This window comes from Diuraphis noxia, unplaced genomic scaffold (assembly GCF_037042655.1).
Source record: "Diuraphis noxia isolate RWA-SAM2 unplaced genomic scaffold, SU_Dnox_SAM2 contig0002, whole genome shotgun sequence".
In the NCBI taxonomy this organism is placed as follows: domain Eukaryota; kingdom Metazoa; phylum Arthropoda; class Insecta; order Hemiptera; family Aphididae; genus Diuraphis; species Diuraphis noxia.
In genome coordinates, this window is record NW_028301712.1 from 8,657,186 (window position 1) to 8,677,139 (window position 19,954).

The window sequence follows — 19,954 nt, forward strand, 5'->3', positions numbered from 1 at the left end:
CAGTCTTTCGATAAGTGAAGTTTATCATTGTATTATAGTTTACAGTAGAAATGTATAGTAACAATTAAATCAAATAAGAAGAACAATTTCACATATAAATTAGGTGGAATGTATTAAAAAAATATAATATATACCGTAAAAGTAAAAATATACCTAACCTATCAGCAAATATTAGACGTTAAAAATTGTACAATGCACATAAATAATACACACACATATTGAATATGTAGCGGATATTTCATGTTAAATTATTTTATTATCTGGATAAACCACTAACTAAAATTATAAAACTCCACGTTTACTTGATTGGAATCATATTTTCATTACATTAAAATATTTTGTAAAGTTTAGCCATTTTTACTACTCAAGTCTTAACAAACTTTATTCAACATTAAACTGCAATAAGTTTAATGTATTTAATACAATAAAAATCTGTTTTAAGCTAAATGAAAATAAAAATATTTTCATAGAAATATTTGTTTCACTCTTTATAATTTTAATCTTATTAAATCATAATTTTTAAGAAATAAAATAATATTAGGCAAACTGTCATAAATCATGATACAACCATCACAATTCATAACAGTTTATATACCTATTGTATGCTCGTATACATATCTTTATTTTCATTAAATAAAATTGGAAACTAAATAAATTATAAACTCAATTGTACTTGTAAAGAAAAGTATATAATATTATACAACCGACCTACTATATATATTGGACTCATGTACTAGGTACTATATTACAATAATTTAGAATAGGTGCTGATCTTTTATTTGCTATTATTGAATTAATCATTACCTCAATTATAACGATACTATACAAAACTATTCAAGATATCATAAATGTATTATAATAGAACATTGTTTCACTTAATAGTAAAGAAAGCAACTTGAAGGTTGCATTTTCTGAAATGGATATATAATATTTTCAATTTTTTTTACGATTTAGGTAAACGATAATATTTTATTTATTATTTTAATAAATATTTTCATGTTAACAACAAAAATGTGCTCATTAAAATATTTTGTAACAGACGAAGTAAAAATAAATACAATTATTTGGTACAATAAAATGTCATTAAAAACTAAGTATGAATACAAATAATGTTTTGCAGAAGTAGTAATATGTTTTTGTGAATATAATTTTTATAAGTTACAGTTGGAAATAGCAGTATATGAAACAAACATAAATCTAATATAGCCGAGTAGTATCTCTAAAATATGAACGTATTGAATAATAGTTTAAAATAAGGCAAATATTATGAGGATAGAGCAGTCTTAAATAAAAAAAAAAATGATAAAAACGCTTAAGTTCATATTTCGTTTCATTAAAAATAAATGTCAAAAAGTATTTTACTTAAGCTATTATTTCTATTTAAAAAGCATTTATGATATTAATTGAAATAAAAAAAGGAAGAAACAAAATAAACTATATTACGGTCTATAGAAACTACATTTGAAACAAAACAATGAAACGATTTTAAAAATATCTCTATTTTTTTGTTTATCAAGATAAGATAAGATGTTTCTAACCTTAGCTATCTACATCTATTAATATTTCAAAGATACATTTTTAACAATTTGAACATGATTATTAATTTATATATAAATTTAAATATTAAGACGAATTTGCTTAATAAAAAGTCACAAATGGAGTTAAAAAAATATTTATTGCTTTCCAATCATTTATTTGGATTTGGCAGAACGTAGTGATTAAAGATTAAAAACTAAATTCTTATAATTTAAAAATCGTTCAATTAGCACAGTCTAATTTTCATTTCTAGTCCCATATAAGACGTCAAGATAATCTGAGGGTGATCACAATCGTTCACTATATATCTCGATCGTGATAAATATAAACTTATATTTCTTTTAAAAAAAATTTCTTTTATGATATTACATTAATTATTTCCTAAAATATGTATAAAGAGTAAATGAAGAAAACTTATTTCTGAACAAGAAATCTGCTTTAAATATCATCAAAGATAATAAAAAAAATGTCTAATTCATTTTTGTTCTTTATTTAATTAAAATTAAAGCATCACTTTTAATTTTGCAGTTAAAAATTATTAAAATAAAAAAATACAAGTATTTTGTTTTAATATTATTTTGATATTTCAATTTTTTATTTGTGATTTCTTTGTTCTGAACAACTGTTGAAAAAATGGTAAACTATTTTTCTTTGATCGTGGTCTTGATTCGTCATTAAAGTCTACCGCATAAATTCCAAACTTCTTCCTATAACATAACATTGTACATTTAAATATCTTCCATAGTAAGTCTGTATAGCTATTTATGTCTCAATTTAAAAACTCTAAAAAAGCATTGTTTATTAAAATGAAATAACTACCAATAATCAAATGCGAATTTGAGAGTATCTAAAAACGACCAGAAACAATATCCAAAAACATTTATGTTTTCATCTAGTGCTTCAATAGTAGTTTGTTTAAAATACTCGAAAAAAAAAATAAAAATTCTATCACACTGTCAGTTTATAAATTATAATCTTGACTTTGATAAACTATCTACGTGATGTTTGTGGACGTAAATCAAAAAAAAAATCTTAATATTATCAAGTTTACTTATCAGAAATTGTAAAAATACGAATTATATTAAATGCATATTATAAAACTTACAGTATGGTAAGCTACTTTTTTACACTTTCATCAATTCCATCTTCTTCTAGAAACCCAATTTTTCCGATGGATAATTTTGAATTACTTATTAATTTTTTCATTGATCAATCTTAAGAAATTTAAAAATCTTTCATAAACATTGAATCATATTAATTGAGAGTTTCAACGAGTTATATAATTGATTAATTATAGGAATGGAAAAATTGTAATAATTTTACTTTATTTTCTGTGGTATTATTAAATTCCATATTATATTCTCCTCGATCTCTTCTTTTAAAATTAGGTTTACTGACAATTTCTTTCACTGGTTAACGGTTTCACTTTTATATTGCTCTAATAGTTGAAAATAATACAATAAGATGACCCTATAACACATGTGCTATCAAACCAAACTAAAAAATTAATCTGTATAATGTAAGATTATTACAATGTGTTATGAATAATATTTTAACGAATAATTATTGACTATTGTTGATATTCGTACGAATTCAGCAGCAATTTGATGTTCTGGATTATTTGGATCTTTTGGGTAGAACCAAACTCCATCTATGGATATACTTATTTGTCCTATAATACAAATTAAACAGAAATTATTATCATAATTGTTGTTATTTATTGAAACGAAAATTGTGTGATCATGCATTATGCGTGAGTACTTTTAAAATGTATTTTCTATTGTTCGATAAACATTTACACAATTTATAGTAATTACACAGTAATTTGTCAATTAGATTATTATAATATGCTTTTCCATTTTTCCGTGGTAAATGGCCATGAACTATTGGAATAATTCTAGTTAGATTTATGGAAAATCGATAAATTATATAAAATTAGTACCTACTATTGAAAATTGGACTTATTAAATTATTGTCGGAAACAGACACCCGCCAAATCTTTAAGAAGTTCGTCATCAATATCTGTTTTGTGGTAAGTATCAGCAGCTATGTCACCGTTGAAATTAAAACGTGTACCATCGTTAATTGCAGTTTATGGAAATTCGTACACTCCCATTATCTTATTAATATATCAGCTAATATAGGTTTGACGCCCTTCTGTATGTATTTTTCGATTACTGACGTTGGTAAGTATATAAGGAGTATCTGAACGACTTGTTTGCTTCATTGGAATGAAAATAATGGTCCCAGATTGATTCTGACTTATCTGAGAGTAAAAATATATTAGTGAACTTTTATAAATAATATTTATAATACGAAATAAAAAAGAATTAATGGATTCCACTACACAAAATACTAGTGCTAAACTTGACGGAAAAAGGATAAAACATTATTTAAAATGCATATTATACTTTTAATTAACAGTTTTATCTGTTAAATAATATTAGATTTTAATTTATAATGTATTCAGAATAATTTCAGTAAAAAAAAATATGAAACTGTTGAATAAATCAAAAACATAATTTATCAATTACCTACGTCCATGAACTTGGCCCACCGACATATTAATATCAATCTGAAAATGGTACTAAAATTTTGCGAGTAATTTGCGAGAATTTGCGAGTATAGTTTTAGAATTTGCGAGTCACTTTTACCCATTCCAATGTCGAGTTGGGCCAAATTCATGTAGCCCACCCACTTCACCCGATTTCCACCAAATCGGTGCCAAAAGCTTCGTTTTGATTTGCGAGAATTTGCGAGGGCATTTACCAAATTTGCGAGTGGCTCAAAGCACAGATACGAGCTTTCAAAGTTCTGAAGTTGACCCACCCACTTCACCCGATTTCCACCAAATCGGTGCCAAAAGCTTCGTTTTGATTTGCGAGAATTTGCGAGGGCATTTACCAAATTTGCGAGTGGCTCAAAGCTCAGATACGAGCTTTCAAAGTTCTGAAGTTGACCCACCCACTTCACCCGATTTCCACCAAATCGGTGCCAAAAGCTTCGTTTTGATTTGCGAGAATTTGCGAGGGCATTTACCAAATTTGCGAGTGGCTCAAAGCTCAGATACGAGCTTTCAAAGTTCTGAAGTTGACCCACCCACTTCACCCGATTTCCACCAAATCGGTGCCAAAAGCTTCGTTTTGATTTGCGAGAATTTGCGAGGGCATTTACCAAATTTGCGAGTGGCTCAAAGCTCAGATACGAGCTTTCAAAGTTCTGAAGTTGACCCACCCACTTCACCCGATTTCCACCAAATCGGTGCCAAAAGCTTCGTTTTGATTTGCGAGAATTTGCGAGGGCATTTACCAAATTTGCGAGTGGCTCAAAGCTCAGATACGAGCTTTCAAAGTTCTGAAGTTGACCCACCCACTTCACCCGATTTCCACCAAATCGGTGCCAAAAGCTTCGTTTTGATTTGCGAGAATTTGCGAGGGCATTTACCAAATTTGCGAGTGGCTCAAAGCTCAGATACGAGCTTTCAAAGTTCTGAAGTTGACCCACCCACTTCACCCGATTTCCACCAAATCGGTGCCAAAAGCTTCGTTTTGATTTGCGAGAATTTGCGAGGGCATTTACCAAATTTGCGAGTGGCTCAAAGCTCAGATACGAGCTTTCAAAGTTCTGGTAAATACGTCAGGTATGAGCTTTCAAGTTCTTAAAGTATTCATATTTAAAATCAAATTCTTATTTACAAATACTTTTTTTTATTTCGTTTAGCTACGTTATGTTTTAAATTGTATTATAGAATTCTGAAATTGATAAAATCAACTCAGTTCTATTGGTTTGTATAATGTATATACAAATTTTGAATGTACTTATTTGAAATTACTTAACTAAATTAACTTTTTTAAATATTATTTCTAATTCAGTATCTGTATAATTCCGTTATTGAATACTTTTTAAAATTATGTTTTTCAAGACTAGGTATTTCTAGGTTCGGTGGCGTTAGTATGGACTATGGAAGAATAACATTTTTGTACATGAGTAACAAGTACCTAAAAATAATTCTTTTTTAAGTGTTAAGTGATGTGTGTCAGTTGTCGTTCTATAAAAATAAAACTCATGGAGGACACCATGAACATGACACCCAAATACCCCTTTGATTACGCCACAGTCTATGTCCACTAAATCTTACTAAAATCTTATTTAGGTATATCTATATTTGGTAATAGGTACTAATTAAGGAATATTCCTTATATATATATAAAAAAAAACGACTTACGAGATTCACAAAATTGTTATGTTTACCTAGTGGCACCTAGTTGTCTTTCACTTAATTATATTTCCAAAAACACAAAATAAATTTATACATATTATATTACATTGTATTATGTCAATGTACACCTATTACATATTATTGTCGTTTATATTATATTTTTACTGAATTGGAAATTTGTACCAATTACTAAGTCTATTCATCATCAGTTGTTTTATTCATTAGCAGTTAATCCAAATTCGTTACTTTAAGCTAAAACTAAAATACACCATTCGAATTCTTAAGTTGGCTCACACAATGCAATGATTTTTATTGATATTATAATACGTCGTATGAAGACATTGAATAATTACACTTACATAACATATGTTCAGAAAAAATAAACATTATTCAAATATTAAAAAATAAACAGATTCCTATGAAATAATTACTACAAAAAAAAAAAAGAAAACTTATCCTTGTTAATAAAAATGAAGTATAAATTCAGTAATGCGTAATTAATTAGCACTTAATCGCATAATAATAGGTTATCCTTAACATTTTTAGATTTTTAAATAAATTTATACAATAACAAACTTATACAAATTATAATCTTACTCCTGTATGTACATTAAAATATGAGGAGTTATTTTTTGTTGGTATACACGTTTAGTTTGTTTTTCCAGATCATTGTGTAATTCCCAAATATTGTTTGCTCTTTTTACAAATGTCATATAATGATTGCTACTGTACGCTATTGCAGCAACTAATATAAACCTATAATAAAATCCAAATACATTGTGTTTTAAAATTAATCATATAGTATAAGTGTTTAATTATTAATTTAGTATGCTTACTGTTTATTGTCTACACTGAGTTCCTGGGGTATCTCTGTTAATTGACAGGATAAAATATTATCCGCTTGGAAGACCAATGAATCGAGTTCAATAAATATATGCTCTTGAAGTTTTCGTTCTATATTTTTTTGTCCACCACAAGGCAATGAATTATTAGGCAACATACATATTTCGGATCCACTTTTTACATATTTTTCTATCACTTGAGGTAATATAGATATACCTTCAGCAATAAGACGAACACCATCTGTTGGATTCATCAATATTGTTGGCGATGTTCGGTTTTTCTTATGATTTCGGCATTTTTGATTACTGCAACTTATATCTTCAATACAGCTTGGCACTTCCTTCAACAGACCATTAATAATTAAGCTTACATTACACTCTGCATTGATTAAATAAACATTATCAACACAACTATCCGAGGTAAATATAGTGTTAAGTAATTTCAATCTACTATTATACATTTTTGCTGAAGATCCATGATTAGCAATTTCAACGATAAAGTTTAAAAATTCAATGTTTTTTGAATTTATATACGAATGATATGAAGGAAAGTCTGTATAAGCCATTGCGATTCCAAACACCAACGAATCAAATGCACACGTGTTGCTGATGATATATTTTTTTTTGTTCAGACTGCATGGAGTTGTCAGATTTCCATTTCGTAAAAGTACAGTTTTTGACGATCTTGTAGATGTTTTACTTAAAATTCGTTCGATTTCTGGGCATTCTTCTAAATATTTAGTTCTTCTTTTTTTAGAATTTGTTGTTGCATGTTCTCCTGGAATGCCTTTATCTAATGTTAGTGATTTTTTAAAAGTTCTCACTCGCTTTTCTGATTTTTTAAATGGCCCGGTTCTTATATTCTTTAAACCTCTCCAACTTTCTTCTTTATTTAATGAATCATCACTACTTGTAGATGAGTAATTTATAGATAAAACATTTTCAGGACTAGAAATAGTTTCGCTGTTAAGAATATGATTAGCTTCAGTGGATCTTTCTAATTCTTCTTCTTTGTCATGGCTAGGTGGCTCATACGAAATGTAGCTGACCGGATAACGATTATTCTCTTCCGAGTCACTGTCAATATGAGATTTATTTGAAGGAAACAGTTGTTCACTTCTCGCAATTTTCATCGTATTTTCTATACTACGTAAATGTGTGACAACAAATCGATCTACTGATAATAGTCGAGATTCGTGTTTTAATATAGAATTTTTTAACTGCGAAAATTCACCTTCTACAGCAGCAGAGGTAGCCGTGAGATACGGAGACTTGAAAAACTCTACCATTACATTTGTCCACATGGGAAATTTTTTACAAATTCTCATTAATGGCACTTGAATATCGGGCACGTAATAAGCATTTAAACGATCGCCTTCTACTGAAGAATTAATTCTAATTTCGAATTCAATTGCTTGAAAAAACTTGTCCAAACAAGATGAGCCTCCTTCTTCTTCGTCGACATCATACTCACCATAACAATTAACGTTATCGTCCAAATCTACAGTTTCTTCTCTAGAAACTTCTATTGTGTTTGATGGTGAATGACCTATACAAAACATTTGTTAAAAATTGTTGCGAAACTTGAGTTCAATTATTGGGGTGCTACAAGCTTTAACGTTGTTTAAATTGACATTTTTTTTTAAAACATAATTTAATTTTAAAAATATTTAGATTTTTTTTAAATTATTTATAGGCATTTAAAATATTAGATTTTTAAAAAAATTTTTGAAACTTTTCCCAATTTTATTTATTATTACATAATAATACATAATAATGTTTTTTCAAAATATTAATGACTAAAATTGATATATTATAAAATATAGATAACTGACCGTCTTCATTCAGATGATTTCTTCTTGTACTATGATTTATTGAATTCAAATTTAACACATTAAAGTACCCTACTGCAGTGTTTTGTCTTTATTTTCGTATTTATGTTATTTTGTAAATAGGTACAATTCAGAAATTTACTGACAATTTAGAAGTTTACGTGTAAATATTTTTTTACAATTTATATGCCCTATTTTTCACGATTGATAAAATGCACTAAATAATCAGACAGTTGTGTTATGGTACAGCTAAAAATAACTAATCAACTTTCCACGATTCTTTTACACCTTATTATTATTATTTGTTATGTTCTAGTTCTTATACACTCATAATTAAAATGGATTATTCAATTTTTTTAGCAATGAACGATACTAGTTAAATGTATGTAAATTTATCTTACCGTTAAAATTTGATTAATTTCGTCAGTTCCTATCGCAATATTATGTACAAGAAATGTATTTACCTTTAATTAAACTCATTAATCGAATTCGAGAATCTTCAGCCGGGGTATTTGTTTCTAACGAATCTTTCATTTTTCCATCATACTCATTCATACAAACTGTTAATATATCAATTAAAATGTTTTTAAATTTGTTCAAACATTCACAATGAACCAGTAAAACCGTGCACCTGTAATTAGTTAATAATTTTATATATTAAAACGAATAAATGTATGTTTGTATTATACTAAAATGAAGAACGTGTGTAAATAACAATCCTACAATATAATTATGTAAATGCAAGTTATGACTGAAGATTGAACAATTAATATTGTGTATAGTAATAATGATATCTGTGCAGTGTTTTTTTTTTTATTTTTCGACATAATATGTGTTTGAATTAAAAAACTTTGAAACTCGAAAAATAACCCGTCTAAAGTACCTACAGTTCCAATTTGTCTACTGAAAATAAGATATAATATATGATTTGATCGAATAAATTCTTTTACTAGAAATGTATATTTAACATAAAAAAATATATGAAAAATAATTGTATATTAGAGTAAAACTAACGTTATTCGTTTTTATTTGAAATCTGACAATAATATAATAATATTATATATTAATATAATATAATATTAATGCTTCATTTAGTATAAAACATTTAAAAAAAAATTAACGATCATTAATTATTAGATAATTAGATGTATCTACATATTTCTAAAATTTAAATACCTGACAAAAAATTCCTTGAGATGATATGTCTTAGTACCCTTCCAACATTTCCACCGGCATACTATTTTGATAAGATGAGCAATGTCTATTCTTACAAAACATGTAAGCTGTTTATTTGATACCTTTTTCTCCGTTAAAATTTCCAAGCATGATTCTATGTAGGTCCTTATTGTCATACCTCCACAAAACGCTCTGGTAATAGCACCTAAAAGTGCCATCGAAAAATCACATACTGTTTCTTGAGGTGCAGGTACACCATCCTTCATCCACAGCATCAACCAAGAAAATATAGTAAATGTATCTTGTTTTTCGCTTAGCATTTGTGATACCGAGGTTTGATATACATTAGAAGAAACGACAGCTTCATACAAAAAAATATGGCTGGATAGTATGCCTTCTTGAGTACGTTTAATTTTCTTCACGATACTTCCAGTCGCGTCAATCGATAAGCGGACATAAGTTTTGCTCATGGTTTTGTATACAACTAACTGACATGGTGTCCAGTAATTTACGATGAAAGGCTTAGCACAAACTTGATGAATTGAACCGGCATATTGTGTTAGACTTAACTCTACTAGTGACATTATCGGACACTTTTCAGTTATCCCTAGTATTTTGTCTTTTTCCGATTGCTTGCATTTCCACAATACTGTATTTTTGTATATATTAGGTGGTATTTTTTCGCCAAAAGTCATCGATGTTACCGCATGTCGCCTCCAATTACTGGCACACTCATGAGACAGCTGCATACCTACTTCATGACGTTTTGCTCCGTTAAGAGGCCTTTTTGAAGTATGTTCATACAGTATATCCATACCTTCCATCATTATTTTTACCACTAATGGCATACCTTCATTAGGCCTTTTTTCTGCCCAGCCAACTACTACTGCCAAACAATCTTTACATTTTCCTGAAAAGTCTATGAAATGTTTTGCCTTACTGACATCATTTGCTACCCGACATCTTTTATAAATAATATTACAGAAAATATTACAACTTTTTATGAACCAGTCATTTATAATGTTGGTCCATACTCCCTGTTTTAAAACTGTGTACATTTTTTTGAACTTTTTTTTTCCGTATGAAACATCTATTGGGCTAATTTTGATATAGTCTCGATATGGAATATCAAAACTATAGAAATTTTTGCTATCGTATAAATCATTTTTTTCATCATCAGAATCTGTTGAATATTTATTATCATTTGAATTATCATTTTCATCTGATATAATAGCTTTGAACTCAACAAGAGGCTTCTTTACAATTTCTCTAAGTTTCGTCTGCAATTCATGACGATCTTGCTGAACACACGAATATAGGGTATGAGCTGTAATTTCTTTATCCAACTTATTGCTTAACTCACTCCATAAAGGATGTGAGTATGGAATAAGATGTCCATCTAAATCAAACAAGGCCATAGCTACATTGCTCAATGTTTCGAAAACCAACTCTGACGGGATACGAGGTTTTCTTCCAGCTTTATGCTAGCAAAAAAATTATTGAAAATATTAATTTAAATTCGTATTTTATTTATTTGTAAATCACAAAGATATTTATGAAAAATGTTATAATCAAAATATTTATTCTCAGTATTATGTATTAAATATAATTGAAATTTACATTAAATTATTAATTTGAGAATAAACTGAATGTATGCCAGTATAATAGTTTGATTGATAATAATTTTTAAAAAAAACTAACTAAAAACCAAAAAAGTAACATAATATCTATGAATACCTCTAAAAGAGTCCAAATATTTTTAAAACCTAATCATATATAGAAAATGCTAGTATAACCATTTGGTGAATATTGTAAGTAAGGTTAATCATTTTTGAGTTAAATCAAAAAAACAAAAACGAGTTTATTCTTCTATTATAATATACATAATAGCATATAACTATTTAATGTTAGATTGAACTACTGAAAAATTACAACATTTAACAAAAACAATTTTAGATTATGAGCGGAGGGATGGCCATAATGATTTTACAATTATGTGTTTTTCTTTATGTCTGATAGAAAAGAAAGTTGGTAATTTTGAGAAGTTTTCTACACAACTTTCAAAATATTTTGAAAAATAAAAATATAATAATATATTTATAGACGACTTAAATTTTCGATTTTGCTAAGTATTTTATTTTGAAGTGTTGATAAAAAAATGTTGGGTGCCCAAAATTACTTTATAATTTAATATAAGATTTTTTATAAATCGTTCTTATTATTGTAGTCAAAAACAATTTTTTTATAAGCGTTTAAAGTACAAATTTTTACGAAATATGTCAAAATTACAAAAATTTGTAAGTAATTTTGTAGTTGAAAATTTATAAAAAAATTTTGTATTTATATCTAAGGTTAAAAAATTCAACACTACGTTTTCCATAAGTTTTTCCTTTAAATAGTTATAGAGAAAACTCAGAGTCGTTACAGGAAAAAATATTATGAGCGTCTAAATTTTAAATTTTTATGAAATCGATAACGATAACGATTTATCCTCAAATGATTTCAATATTTGTTTTTATTCAAAAGTATAAATCGTAGATACTTGAAAATTTTACCAGTTTTCCATAGGTTTGGTCCTATGGACCCTAATCCTAAATCCACAAATTTTTATCAAATTTAAAATTTAAAAATTATTTTGTAGTTAAAAATTGATAAAATTTTTAACTTTCATAGCTAAGGATTGAAAATTAATATTAAGGTACCACGGAAGTAGGTTATTCTGTTAACCAAAAAATCTTAAAAATATAAACGTACAGTTTTTTTCTATAGTTATTTTATGTTCCTATTTGGACGAAATTATATATAAAATAACCGAGAAAAACGATTTTAGTTATTTTGTTGTAATTTTATAATAATATTAATTCAACTTACCGGCTACCGTATTTATAATAAGTTATAACAATTTAAATAGAATATAAAATATCCATATGACAAACTGTCCCAGCTCAGAATCGTTTTTCGAATACAATGATTGTATATCATTGAATTCAAATTTAATACCATCCATTAAACAGTGACCCACTTGCCCACCTACTGTACAGCAGAGCGACATCCACTTACCCACCTTTTTTTCAATTTTATTTCAATTATTTTTTGGATGTATTTTTAAAACTTACCAAGAGCTTTGAGGGCCCCTAAGCTCTAGGGGCCTCAGGGCACTGCCCTGCTTTGCCCGATGATAGCTACGCCACTGGGGGTGGACCTCGGACTAGGGTAGGTTAAATTTGAATGCAATGATAGGTATATCATTGTATACGAAAAACGATTCTGAACGGAGATGATTTGTCAGTCTAGGATATATTATATTTAAATATTGTCATATATTCTATTTTGAAACAAATTCAAACATTTTAGTAAAATTTTACGATTTAATGGCATTTTCTGTACATGATTTAATTTTAGGGTATTCAAATCAGGAAAACATAAACCACTTTTTTTACCACCCACTGGAAAATACAACCTAGGCTGACTAATATTCGTTCAGAATCGTTTCTCATACACAATGATACCTATCATTGGATTCAAATTTAACACATACCTAAATAATAGTCTTTTTTTTTATAATCTTATTAAATAAATTTAATATCATTACTATCGTTAATTTCGGCTCGATTGCACCTGAATTATTTTTAATAACAATATTCACTTCAGATATCCACGACAAAATTATTTTCAATACCATATTAATAATATACACAAAAAAAAAAAAAAACTTCCACGATAAATAATAATTTTTACATTTATTTTAAGTTTTGAGCATCCTGCAAATCGAATTCAAATTTGTTGGTATTATTCGGTACAAATGATTACAATAATAGTGTCTTGTGAAAAATAATATACAAGATAATAGTATAAGATATATCATAATAAATGATACTTCATATTTAAAATTATACCTGTTATGTAATACTGTTGTACTGTAAAAAATATTTTTTTTAGTATAATCAAATGTGAATTTAACTAAAAAAGTTTTATTTAAGCATGAATACTTTAGATTGTATATTTGTATAAAATTATTAAATCTTAAATTGTTATAACCTCTAAGTAAAGTATTGAGATACCATGTCTTAAACCTATATTGACCCAGGAAGTAGATCAACAAATTATAATTTGAGATACTGTTAACCTGAAATAAGTATACCTACCATATTAAATTCCTTAGAGAATTTGTATGATGTCCTAATATAATCGTAATTAAATAACACTTAATTTAAAAGTAAAATAACAACAAAATTTCAACTTTTAAAATATAAAATAATTTATTAATTTTTATGCATATATTTTTTTCAGTTTCATAGGTGATAGGTGGCTAATATAATATTTTAAATTCTATTTTAATAAATAGAGCGTTTAAAAACTCATAAAATTGGCCCATAATAATAAATAACTTACCTTTTTATTATCCATTTTAAAATTAAAATAAAAGCAATTGCAATATTTAAGTTATCTATTTAAAATAAAATAAATTATTATATAAATGATTGTAAGCTTAAATCAATAACTCTGATGTAATTTACACATCAGACGACATCGGCGTTCTGTAAGCAAATGATTAATAATATAATAACAGATATCTCATGTAAATAATTATTTTCGTTATAAAAATAGCAATATGTATATTGAACAATGTTGATAAAAATAACAAATCTATTGTTTTCTCCAGCGGCCAGTACGCAAGTATTAAAAATAGCAAACAACAACGCCTATAATTTTATGAAAACAGCATTAGAAACACCACAGCTTATGTGATTTATTTGACGAACAAGATTTATTTATCACATGGCATAATAATATTGTTTATGTAAAACGTTAAAATCGTACCTACATATTTATTATATTTCATTTATTTTTTCATTTACCTCAAGCACGTACTACACGCTAAATGTCACAAAATTCCACATGACAACATTAGCACATGACCAATTCCACATTTTTATACTGTTTCCATATTAAATCTAATTACACATATAATGCGATTGTCGACCACGTCATTTTGGATTTTTAAAAATAGGCGTTTTTAAGGCATATAATATAAACGACAATAATATGTAATAGGTGTACATTGACATAATACAATGTAATATAATATGTATAAATTTATTTTGTGTTTTTGGAAATATAATTAAGTGAAAGACAACTAGGTGCCACTAGGTAAACATAACAATTTTGTGAATCTCGTAAGTCGTTTTTTTTTATATATATATAAGGAATATTCCTTAATTAGTACCTATTACCAAATATAGATATACCTAAATAAGATTTTAGTAAGATTTAGTGGACATAGACTGTGGCGTAATCAAAGGGGTATTTGGGTGTCATGTTCATGGTGTCCTCCATGAGTTTTATTTTTATAGAACGACAACTGACACACATCACTTAACACTTAAAAAAGAATTATTTTTAGGTACTTGTTACTCATGTACAAAAATGTTATTCTTCCATAGTCCATACTAACGCCACCGAACCTAGAAATACCTAGTCTTGAAAAACATAATTTTAAAAAGTATTCAATAACGGAATTATACAGATACTGAATTAGAAATAATATTTAAAAAAGTTAATTTAGTTAAGTAATTTCAAATAAGTACATTCAAAATTTGTATATACATTATACAAACCAATAGAACTGAGTTGATTTTATCAATTTCAGAATTCTATAATACAATTTAAAACATAACGTAGCTAAACGAAATAAAAAAAAGTATTTGTAAATAAGAATTTGATTTTAAATATGAATACTTTAAGAACTTGAAAGCTCATACCTGACGTATTTACCAGAACTTTGAAAGCTCGTATCTGAGCTTTGAGCCACTCGCAAATTTGGTAAATGCCCTCGCAAATTCTCGCAAATCAAAACGAAGCTTTTGGCACCGATTTGGTGGAAATCGGGTGAAGTGGGTGGGTCAACTTCAGAACTTTGAAAGCTCGTATCTGAGCTTTGAGCCACTCGCAAATTTGGTAAATGCCCTCGCAAATTCTCGCAAATCAAAACGAAGCTTTTGGCACCGATTTGGTGGAAATCGGGTGAAGTGGGTGGGTCAACTTCAGAACTTTGAAAGCTCGTATCTGAGCTTTGAGCCACTCGCAAATTTGGTAAATGCCCTCGCAAATTCTCGCAAATCAAAACGAAGCTTTTGGCACCGATTTGGTGGAAATCGGGTGAAGTGGGTGGGTCAACTTCAGAACTTTGAAAGCTCGTATCTGAGCTTTGAGCCACTCGCAAATTTGGTAAATGCCCTCGCAAATTCTCGCAAATCAAAACGAAGCTTTTGGCACCGATTTGGTGGAAATCGGGTGAAGTGGGTGGGTCAACTTCAGAACTTTGAAAGCTCGTATCTGTGCTTTGAGCCACTCGCAAATTTGGTAAATGCCCTCGCAAATTCTCGCAAATCAAAACGAAGCTTTTGGCACCGATTTGGTGGAAATCGGGTGAAGTGGGTGGGCTACATGAATTTGGCCCAACTCGACATTGGAATGGGTAAAAGTGACTCGCAAATTCTAAAACTATACTCGCAAATTCTCGCAAATTACTCGCAAAATTTTAGTACCATTTTCAGATTGATATTAATATGTCGGTGGGCCAAGTTCATGGACGTCAATTACCTACCATTTAGAACTATAAACAAGTTTTAAACGAAAAATCAAAATTTCGCCAAAATACAAAACAAAAATATTTAGAATCTCAAGTGAAGTATATGTATGTATTTTATCATAGCTTACATAATTGATGTATTTTTGACTTAAACAACATTTATTAAATTAAGTAAATTTTAGTTTACCGTATAATGTAGTAAATAGTAGTATTATGTTTTACAGAGTGTTTCGGTGTATTTGTTTTTGTACGTATACCTTACTCTTCACCCACCTTATATGTATAGATACTCACTTTTACCAGCTTCATTTACGTAAGTTTATAATTTACGTACATAAACGTTTTAATATTTAATAATAATTAATAATCAAACTTTAAAAATATTTGCATTAATATTATTACCTCTATAATGGTAGGTATATTTAATTTTTGAGAAATACGAAAACAAACATTTTCATTATTTTTATTTTTAATTTAAATTGAGGTTGGTGAATCAAAAAAATATACTCTAAATTTTATTAATTGTATTCCTTAGCTATATTGTATTATTAGTTTTATAATACTGCAAAGCAAGGTATCTTAGGGTTTTCATTTGATACTATTGTCAATTAACTGAATGAATTGAGTTTTTAATTTTCGATAAATATTTAAATAATATTAATTAATTAATTTAAATTGATAATAGGTAATAATTATATAATATTTATATAACATGTGATGGAAAAGTTAAATATTTATTTAATATTTTGGTTTTAATTACCACTGACTAGTAAAATTTTGTAGTAAACAAACATAGGTACTTATTTTAATTTTGAAATATGCTATATAATTGATCAAGGATACAAGAAATTGAAGGAAAAATTAACGTATTTGATATAATCATCAGTAATACTATTTGACTCTTTTGACATGATGAATATATAAGAAAAAATAGCAATCTTATAGAATAATAAAAAGTGCACGACTACATTTTCAATCCAATCCAAATCAAGTTCAATATTATTATTTTAAGTGTTGGAATATGTTATACCATGCTTGCTAAATATATTGTTGTACAATAAATAAACCTGTTAATACATGTAACTACTTAAAAAAACTTTAATTATTTTTATTAATGATTCCATTCTTATTCCTATTTTATAATTTTTTTATTAATAGATAATTTAGTTTTAAAGTTTTAGTATTTTCTATTTTATTAATAAATTAAATAAACTTTAGTCTAAATTTAAATTAATTTAATGTGAAAGTTTTTGAAAAGCGATATCGATGTTCCTCGCCGATATAAAATAAATCCACGTGTTATTAGGGTATATTATATCTTATATCCCCTACGATTGTTATACTGGGGAGTGGGGACTATGCATTACATATTTAAGAATAATATTATCTCCCAGTATGGGAAATGATCTGACTAAAACTAGAAGTTGATGTAACATAACATTAGCACTACTTCCTTAAAAAAATAAAAATAATTTTGTGGTAGGATTGATTTATGAATTTTTGAATTACTACAAAAACCTTCTACAAATAGTGCGTTAGTTATTCCCGACAGTTGTTGATACAATTTTAAAGTTGATTGGACTAGTTTGAGTTTGATAACAATCTTCTAAATTAAACTGCAAAAAAAAAAAAATAATAATAATAATAATGTTTAGGTACAAATAGATTAAACAATCGAATCGATTAAACAATTTTAAAATCAATATTGAAATTATTTAAAATCTCGTTTGATGTTCAATCCAAACTTAAGTTTGTTAAAATTATATTATGTTTACACATGGAAACATAATTATTATTGTATTAGTACTCATAATTAATTGTATGGATTTTAAACAAAGAAAGAAAAATGAGATTAATTACTGTTAATAACAATTGCAATTTAATATATTTTAGTATAAATAACATAAAAATGATAATATGATAGACATATTTATTTGAAATTATACTTTAACATTTTTACTAGGTATCAACAAGAATATTATAACAAAGGTGCAAAATAAATACCTAATTTTTAAAACTAGAATTTACCTATATTTTTTTTATTCTGTTATTTTTAATTTTTTGTTTAAAATTCTTATCTTAATTATTTAACTGTTTTTCAATTCTGATTTTATTTATATAGCAAATTATACCAAATAAAAATGATTAGATATACGAAATACATTTGATGTAAATTTCAGGAAATAAACCATGTATATATATGTATATATATTACTGTTGTTCGGCATTTAGGAGATACATAAATCAATCCCAAGCAATACTCACCTTCATTCCGAGCTCCTTCCATTTGATGAGAGCCAGTTGCTGTCTCAAGTAGAAAATTGTCAGGAAATTGCTTAGTTGATACTAAACTACCAACTAAAGTTTTTTTTTTGAACGGACATGTTATAGTTTTGTATTATTTGCAATCAAGAAAAAAAAATAAAAGATATCTTACACTTCGTTTTTTTATTTGCCATTTTTAGTAGAAAAGTTGAACAATAAACTAAACTAGTCTTTGGGTTTTTCTAAATCATAAGAATTTAATTAATAGACATCTGCAGTTGGTACATATGAATAGACGAACGTTAAATATATACATATATATATATATATATATATATATATGTTTATATAATTGAGTACAAAGATAAAATTGTTAAATTTTTGAATCGCTAATCAAAAAATGTTTTGATTATTTATATGTTATTTGATTGATATTTAAATAAAATTTGTATATTAATACATTAGATATTCGTGTAACTTGTTTTTAAAACCTATTTTTAATCGATATTAGTCTTAAAACTAATTAAGAATATAGTATATCGACTATCAAACATTAAAATAATATAATTAACTATTTAATATTGACTTAATCAAAAACTACCGAGATATGTAAACATAAATAAACATCATTATGATTCATTAAATTAAATTAGGAGCTGCTTAAGTGCTAAACAACAGTAAATGATATTATTTAAACGTCATATTACAATATAATATCATATACATATTTTCGGTCCTAGTACTTACTTATTTAATACGATATATTGTATATATTATTGTATATGTAACATGTAAGTATTCATAATAATTTTAATTCTAACAGTTTAATTATTATGATATCCGTATGAATTGTGAATTCATGGTATGATACGTGTTGTATCTTTATATAATATCACACAGATAATTATTTAATCTTAAACAAATATCCGTCCTTCTCTAATTTTTATGGTAAGTGTGTATGTGTATAATATCTTATCAAGAGATAGTACGCTAAAACATTTAATGTTTAAATCATATTGAAAAATATTGACAAATAATTAACTTATTAAAACAATAAGTTCTATAATTTTTATTTAAAACATTTTACATTAGCCATTTCAAATTCAGTTGATTAATATAACGCGTATACGATTGGTTCACATATTTTTGTTTTAGCTAAAAGTGAAAATGTTGATAAGTCATTTGTTTTTGAATTATTATTAAGTAGTCAAATTTATGATCCATTATACGATACCTAAATATTGGTACATTAAAATGTAATGTAAACTTATATTATTTAATAATATAGGTGTTTATATAATATAATATCATGAAAAATAATTCTTAAGTATTAAGTTTATTAAACCAATTTTTTTTTAAATTCTAATATTGATTTCCTTATTTCTAAATAAATTATCATATTACTATTATTATTATCTATTTTAAATAAAACAATAACTATCATGAATAATTACAGAGTATATTTGTATATTAATTTTAAAATCATTGAAAG

General features: G+C 26.8%; 1 pseudogene; it reads right to left on the bottom strand.

Annotated features, from left to right (window-relative positions):
* Nucleotides 1-2,122: 2,122 nt before the first annotated feature.
* On the bottom strand, nucleotides 2,123-18,656 carry LOC107163958 (uncharacterized; annotated as a pseudogene).
* Nucleotides 18,657-19,954: the final 1,298 nt, after the last annotated feature.